Consider the following 8,637-nt stretch of genomic DNA (forward strand, 5'->3'; position numbering starts at 1 on the left):
TTATTGAAGACAGAGTGAGTTTCACAGAACATCCTTATTTAAAAGGAAGGTGCCATTTCTGCACAATCAGTTTCAAACTTAAAATAGAAACCTCTCCTGAGGGCTTCCTTTTTTTGAAGCCCCCCTGCTCCCCCCGGTACAGTCCTACAATCCATTAAGGACGCGCGACAAGGAGTCAGATAAAATATTTCTAAACTAGATAAAGACAAGAGGGAAGACATCCGTAGTTGGAGAAAACTCATGCTACCAGTGATAAGGAGGATGCCTCACATCTGACTTTCTGTGCTATCTCATTGTATAGTCTCGACATGAGAATTTGGAGACTTTTTCACTCAAACTTCACCAATTTGTTTAGGCTTCGCCTCACATTAAGCGGCTATTAGGTCCTGAAAAACCTTTGCCATTTACAGTAGGCAAAGGTTATTCAGTAACTTCTTGTCCTGGCCTGAGTTAATTCATTACTTACTCAGACACTCACAACACAGCTACTGCTCTGCCATGTGACATCCAAGAGATTACAATTCTGTTTATTTTTGTACAGTCACAAGTATAAAAAAGAGAAATCCAGGAAGGAGACAGCTTAATCGAGTTAAAGCACAACATAATTTTTCACCATAGCAAAACATATAAGTCAACAAATACGACATAATACTAAGGCTTTTGTGCCCTGAATAATCACCCTGAACAGACCTCAAGAATCCATAATTTTGACTAGACACAAAATTTTTAACAGACTTTACAGGAAAAGCTCCCTTCATGCATTAATAATCTGCATTATTGGCTAACCCGAAGAGGAACAATACCCTGAATACTCAGCATTTCCTCCTACAAAATCTGAGCTACCAAAAAGAGTGAGAAAACTTACAAACATAACAAATTATTCAAAGCTGGTAACATTCTCTCAGCCAGATCAGATGACAACAGACAATAATAGACTTTAAAAACACATGTACGTTGCCTACTAGAAGGCAGGCAAAAAAGTAGGGAGGGAGCCAAAATTCTAGGCTTAAAAGTAACACCAAGAACAATTTAAAACAAACAGTATAGAAACACACAGCAATGGCTGATGCCTGCCCCGCGACAGGGAGCTTATCAGGAGACCTCCTCCATGAGGAGTGGCAGATAGCAGAGAAGATGGCGATGCTTGCCATAAAACAAGGGGAGAAAAGACTCAGAAAGACAGTAACTACCCACCACCCCACCTCTGGTATGAATGACTTAACCCCCTGAGCATTCACTAGAGACCGGTCTTTACAAATGTGTTTTGTGCATCTTAATTTCTCTGGCCCAGGCACACACCCATTTCACAGATGGGCGAACTGAGATAGACAGATACACTGCCACCTGTCCAGAGCTGTAGCAACAAATCAAACCTATCTGAAAATGTAAAGGCCTCTGAAAACACCAACCACAAACCTGTGAAAAGTCCTCTGTCACGGGGGGAAAGACAGGGGCGATAAAGACTAAGACGAGCTAGCAGACCTCACTTGAAGAGGCAGCTTTTCTTCACATCTATGGCTAAGCTTTTTATCCTTAAGTGACACCATCTGTTCTGACAGACAGTTTTATAAAATTTGAATAAGGTGACCTGGATAAAGCATGCCTGTCATATGGAAATGCTGGTGTCATACGTGGATGTGCAAAGGTTGTGGATGGTTCATGCACCTTCTCTTCCACACTTATCCAAGCGCTTCCAGTGTGTCATCAAAAAAGGCACAAGCCTTTTTTGACATGCCACAAGACAAAGAGAGCCATGCTTTTATTAACAATGCTGCAGTAAATTCTCTACTGTCATACAAGGGCCTTGCAGATGGCATTCACACTCCTTTAAGGTAAGTATTTCATGCATATAGGTAACTTTTTAACATATGAAGTCATGGTCCATCCTCCCCCCTTTACAGTACAATCGCATCACTGTACAAGGACCAGCACCAAGGACATAAATATGTCTCTGAACATTCTACTGATCACCTGGTTGATGACAAAAAACAAGGTCTGGAGACTGGACTATCATCTGGTGGTCACTGGAAACGAGTAGCAGTAAAGATGATGGTGGGTCAATGTGAACTGACTTTCCTCCTTCTCCAACCAAGAGGATTCTGTCTGAAACTGGACTAGAGCAAAACGCAATTGTCATCTCCTTTTTTTTCCCACTTCTCCTCACCAGTTTGACATGACCATGGGCAGTCTCTGTTCCAGCAAATATTCCAGGACAAGGCTGGTTCTGTATCATGATTGAAGGGCACTGGCAAAGTGCAGGCAGGAGTATTTATGAACCTACCTGGTATCTCACTTCATGTTTTATCAGTGCATTTGGTCCCTTCTTTTGGAAAGCCTTAACCCATCCACAAACAAGAGATAAAAAATTTCACTCCATGTCTCTGAGCTTGTAAGAGAGCAGAGCACTCATTTTTTTAAGTAATTGATGGGGATAATCAAGTGGTTTTTAGCAAGTCATGAATGCAGAGCTATATGAAATTATACATGTCTGTGTTTATGAGTGTTTGGACATATGCTTCGCTGATATGTAGAGAGCACAATTTTTAACTGTAAGATGTGCCATCTGCAAACTAGTTGCTACAGGATGTCAATTAGACTGGATGTTAATTATTTTAAGATTACATGTTACTAGAAATAGTCCTAATGAATAAAGTTATTCTATACTTTTAAATTAAAAGCTCCAACCAACCAACCAACCAAACCACAAAAAAACAAACAACCGACCCACAAAACAATAGGTTCCGTTTCTCAAAGCTCGTTAATGCTGAAGATTGGAAGGAAGCTGCTGCCCCCTCTTGGCACTACATACAAATGCAAATACTTTGCACCAAAAAAAGAGGATTCGGGTCACAAATTGCAATTACTGAGTAATAGACAAGTTTGGGTGTGGAAAACAACATAAAACTGACACAGCCCCAAGTACACTTGCCTACTTACCCAGACCACTCAAGACAACCCCATTAACTTAGTAAGTGGGGGTCATAATACATAGAATTGCCATGTCTTTCATTTTAAAATAAAAGTTAGTAATATGTGACCTGGATTTAAAATAACACTTCAATTAACACTTAAAGGAGTACCCTAATTCTGCTGGCTTTCCGAATTGTCTTATAACACCCCACATCTCTCACGAATTAGAACACCTGAACTGCCACACTGGATAAAAAAGGAGTATCAAATAAACAGAAAAGCCTGAAGTAGCACTCAATTGACAGCTATAAATAAATTCACATTTATCATATATAAAAAGTCAATTTCTCAGTTCCAAGCCCAAACCCGCCACCCTCAGAAGCTGAGGGTACACACGGCAGGGTTTAAATCGTAGCACGCATGGGGAATCCCTTCTCACAGAACCACAGACAACATGCAAATTATAAATTAAACCAAGAGGAACTAGTGCATTTATGAACGTAACTCAAAGGCTTCACTTCTACTAGAGGATCAGCATGGGCAACCTACAGCAACCTTCTTCCCCTACCTTTAGCTGAAGAAGAGTCAACAGTGGCAAACTCTCTATAGGTTGTTCCAGTAGGGATTGAACAGGGACACCCCAGTTCTTATTGGAAGAGAAAGCAATCAAGTCAAGGACATTTCCAGCAGTGTAAGCCCAGTGGGCCAAATACGTAACTATTCCAGTTCACCAGCATGACTGTTAATGCTTCCATTCCCCTAAAGAAATGGATGACAGACAGAAGCACTGGGACAACAGCAAGTAACATTAGAAAAAATATTTTCATGGGAAATCTGACTTATTTCATTTGACAGAAGTAACGTCTATGCAAGTATTTAGACAGTTCATAGGTAAATTAAGATTAATCAACAGGATTTACAGAGATTTACTGATATATTTGAAGACTTGCAGTTTTAACAGGGAAGTTACCCAGCAACTGTCTCCCAAGCACCCCTGACTTCCAGCACTACAGGCAATCAAAACATATCTGTGAATGCCTGTACTTTCACTTTACTTGTACTTACATTTTCCTAACCTCCTGATTGAGACCCAGCCATTGAAAACCAGGCAGCAGGGAGCTGATGGCCCCACAACTGAGGGAGGGGAAGCTGGGGGACCGGCTAAGGCTGCATTGCTTTTGCATTTCAAAAAGGAAGTTAGGAAAAATAGTGCAAAAAAGGCTGTAGGAAATTGTGACACTATCTGTAGTAGAAAGTTACAAAGAAAAACTGTAACCAGTTCTCCTGGGAACAATAGATGGACTACTAACATACCTCCCACCGGGGACTGGAAGAGCATACTCCTGCAGAGCCTTCTAAACATTGGCAGTTCCAGTGCTTACCTAGGTACAGCTGGGAAACACAAGTCTCAGCATACAAGGCAGAAGGCTGACAAAGAGACAGTGAATAATTTTGACAGCTGATTGAATCAAACACTTGTATGGAGTGTGGAAAATTTACCCAAGTGGCTTAATTTTCACCTAGGAATTGAAAATCCTTGAAAACTACTACTTGGCCTTTTTCAAACTTTTGGCTTAGAAGCATCACGTCCTGCACAGGAGTGGGCATCAGGAGCAGATTCCAAAGTAGGTCTGTAGGAAGGGAACACCAGGCAGAGTAGCTAAGACAAGGCTACTCTGAAGCATTAAAAGCAACAGCTACCTCCACAAGAAAAGAAAATCCAAAGAAATTGAGTATTTATCTTTCAAAGTCAGCAAGTTTTCCGCTTCTCAACTCCCTGGTTCCCTTCCAACTGTGAAACTTCTAAAGAATTGGGAATTGCATCATGTTGGAAAAGACACACTAGACAAGGTGATAATATTTTCCAATTACCGCAGTGTAAGTTCAAGCTTATAAAGGCAAGCTTGAAATATGTTAGGCCATTTTCTTTTCAGGCCATTGAGCTGAGGTTTAACCAGCAAAACCAGACTTCTTACACATATCCTAAGTCAGGACACGTTTCTCTTCTGTCGCATGTGGGTCTCTGGAAACAAAACTGCAGAGGACTATTCAGTGACCTCAGTCACTGGGAGCAGCCTCTGAGCTCCTTCAGCAGGACACTGGGACACAAAGAAATTTTGAATTATCTTCTTCGACCTCAGGTGACACAAAGAAATAATTTTGTTTCTCCTCTTTCTATCATCTTCATTCATAGCTGCCTCTATTCCTCTGCTTGTTTTACAACAACTCAAGCAAGATCTCTCTCCTTTCTCTCTTCCTTCCATCTGCTGAAGTCACCCATATCTAAACCCTCCTAAAAATTTTAGAGCTAAAAAATAAGTAGTTAACAGTTCCAGCCCTCACCAATTGTACATTCTACATCTTTTCATCCAACATGACTCAGCTGTGTCTATTGAGACAGTTCCTACGCTCACAGTTTACTGCCCTCTGCTTACACACTCCCAATAAATCCTTAAGCACTACCATAATTATACTACTACCAGTTACCACACCACTGCCTTTTACTTGAGCTCTCTGCTCATTCAGAGAAACGTGATGCTTTAGGGCAAGACAACCACTCAAGTATAGGTGAGAGATGATTTCTTCTAAAATACAATTTAAAACACAAAACAGATGCTCAATCTGAACAAAAAGACTTTAATATCAGGACTAAAAGTTTTAACTTACAAAGGCAAGTGTTTTGTAACTTCAGTGGAAAAGTAAGAGTATTTCAGAATGCATGGAAAACAAACACCAACCAAAAAAAAAGAGATAATGGGCAGTTTCCCCAATTTTACTCAAGTGACGTAACCCTTTGACAGGTCTGGGTCCTTACAGCTCTTCCTAGTCAACGGCTTCAGAATATTTATGGTATTATTATACAGCCAGACACTGCAATTTTTTTTTTTTTTTTGAACTGAAAAACATTCAGCAGGAAATGCATCTCAATGAAATTTGAGACATATTCTGTAACTGTGTCTTTCAAAAAATGTAATTTGCTCTTAACCATTGCTGGCCAAGACTGGATTAGAGTCAAACTTCACATTATACTGGTTTGGTTTCCCCTGTATTATTTCCTTTTTGGCCAGGGTGGACTACATGCTTAACAAAGGACACACATAGGGTTGGGTCTCTTCTACATATAAAAACAGAAGAAAATGAAATACAACTCTCAATTAGGTGCAGAAATCACTGCAATGCAGAAGAGTATATTTATTTACAGGCTAATAAAAATATATTATATTCAGCTTAGCTAGGTGAATGCATGTTTTGCAAAATGTTCTATCTACTACAGAAATGAGAGTAACCCATGATGTAATTATGTTTGGATAAATACAATAAATATCTGAATTTTGTTTGATACAACTGTGGATTAACATATATTTAGACGGATACAAACCCTCTTCATTGCCAAGAATACACTTCTACAAAGGAAATACTACATACAACCTTTGATCACAGTTAAATTTATTGCCATAAAGCACTTTCCTTATCTTACATGCTTTTAATTAACATTGGTCCCAGATGCCAACAAACACTGCCCACCTTTAGCTTAAAATACAATTGTCTTACTGAAGATTTTAATAGGAAAGGAATTATATACCAAAAAAAAAAAAATTGCAAAATTACTTTTAGAATATTATTTTATTTTTTTAAGTAAAAATATATATACACTTGCAAGTAAACTGTTTTACACTTTAAAAAATAAAAATGAAGTCTGAACACTGACTTTCCTCAGAAATTCTTCCAAGTCTAACTCGTTCAACCTCTGGGAATCAGCAGGACTGAGTCTTCCAGTTACTGACAAAGGGGAGAATACACATTTGTCCATTGAATCTGGAAATCTCAACTTGCAAAACTTTTCTCAGTTTAAATATTAATCTCTAAGCATTTCAGTATGATTGCAAATAAACCAGTACGTTAAATCAGCTGGTAAGAAGTACAGAGTACGTGGAGACAGACTGTAGTGTCTGAGCAAAATCCTCCCATCCGGGGCTTCCTAAACAAAGATTATAAAAACTGCAGGGAAGGAAATCTGGTGATAATTTACTGCTACCTGATATGTCTACTCCGAGTCATTTTCCTCAGCAATTGTTCCTTCTGTTGATCTCATACAGAGATAAAAATAATAAGAGCAGAGAAAAGGTCCAGCAGAGGAAGAAAAGAGCACAGCATCACATGAAACTGGCAGATGAGGAATGTTAGGAAAATAATGCTAGAAACATTCTTCCACTTCAGGCTAAAACTGATCAAATGCATTGTACAGAAAACACAGTGTGCCAAGAAGTAACGAAGAACAAATAAATTAAAATTTTCACTTTTCCCTCAAATAAAGGGAAACTGTACAGGCAAATTGAATGTCTTTTAAAAAAATTCCAAGACTAGTTGGACAAGTCTATCTTCTTAGAACTGCAGAAAGATTTCACACAGTGATGATTTTCAAAGACAAGACGACCACTACCTAGCTTTCAACTATCCCTTCCTGACAGAGAGGACATTGAGTGTTCCAGGCCACAGACAGTTTCAGAGTGCACTCTGCTTGAGTAGCTGTGGGAAAAACACAAATCTGGATGCAAAAGTTCTGGCAGTGGATTCATCTGCTAACACACAGCCAATGTGTCCTCAAGTTTCTGAAGCTTCGGAAAAAGAAACATGCCTGGGGACCTGTTTCTTCTTCACACAGCTTTATTTTTAAATACTAGTTTCTGTTCAGTGAAAACTGTACAGCCTTGACTATTTTAAAAACCTTCAACAGTATGCTGTATGACAAACACTAGTATAAAAAATGAACCAAATAATGTTACTCCACTGAGTAAGTGGAACTCATGCACGCACGCACACACACAAAATGATCATGTAAGTAGTGAAGTTAAGGGATTTATAAATAGCAAAATTTTTGAATAAAGTATATACATTTTTAGGCTTTTTCTATAAACATATATATATAGTGCTCCTAGGAGAGACAAAGTAACTGTGTTCTACATCACAACTTAGAACGTACGATTAATTGATGCTATTCTAAAGGCCTTTGAGGTTTTTTCTTATGAATTTATACCCTACACAGTTAACACTTGCAAAGATGTCTTTTCACATTAGGTCCTCTTTCAATATACAAAACCATTTCACATTACAGTTCAACAGCCTGCAGAGCAGCGAACAGAAAAGATGGCACTGCATGCTGAAATAACAAGTGCGATGACAACGAAGAGCTTGTCTGTAGAGTGTGCTGCACTTCACCAAGAGAGCTACAAATGGAGCATGAGAAACTGCTCAAGACACCATCCTCAACCTCCCCCGTCTGCAGCCCTGCCAGGGGCCTTTAGATGCACACCAATAAAAAACTATTTGAAGATACACCGCTCTCACAAAGGAAGTAACATTTTGCTTCAACAGTAAGACAATTATAGGTTAATAGGACTGCCATAACATAACACAGACAGGGCCAGGCACCGTATGATTCTGAGAACCTCCTGTAAAGTACTGTGCACTCAACTTCTACTTCTTTAAGGATTATTTTAATGTGAAATGAGTATGTTCAGTACCTATCAAAAGCACTCATCATTTCACAAGGTCAAGCTAATGATGACCAACTCAAACAACTCTGCATTGGCAGTAACCATATCCATTCAAAAACAAACACAAAACTGATGATGCTCAGAAAAAAATACCAAAGGGTCCACATTAATTGTGAGTAATTTTTCAACTAATTTCACTTTTAAAACCCCATACTACTCTGTTTAACTACTT

This window comes from Corvus hawaiiensis, chromosome 3, assembly GCF_020740725.1.
Source record: "Corvus hawaiiensis isolate bCorHaw1 chromosome 3, bCorHaw1.pri.cur, whole genome shotgun sequence".
NCBI lineage: Eukaryota > Metazoa > Chordata > Aves > Passeriformes > Corvidae > Corvus > Corvus hawaiiensis.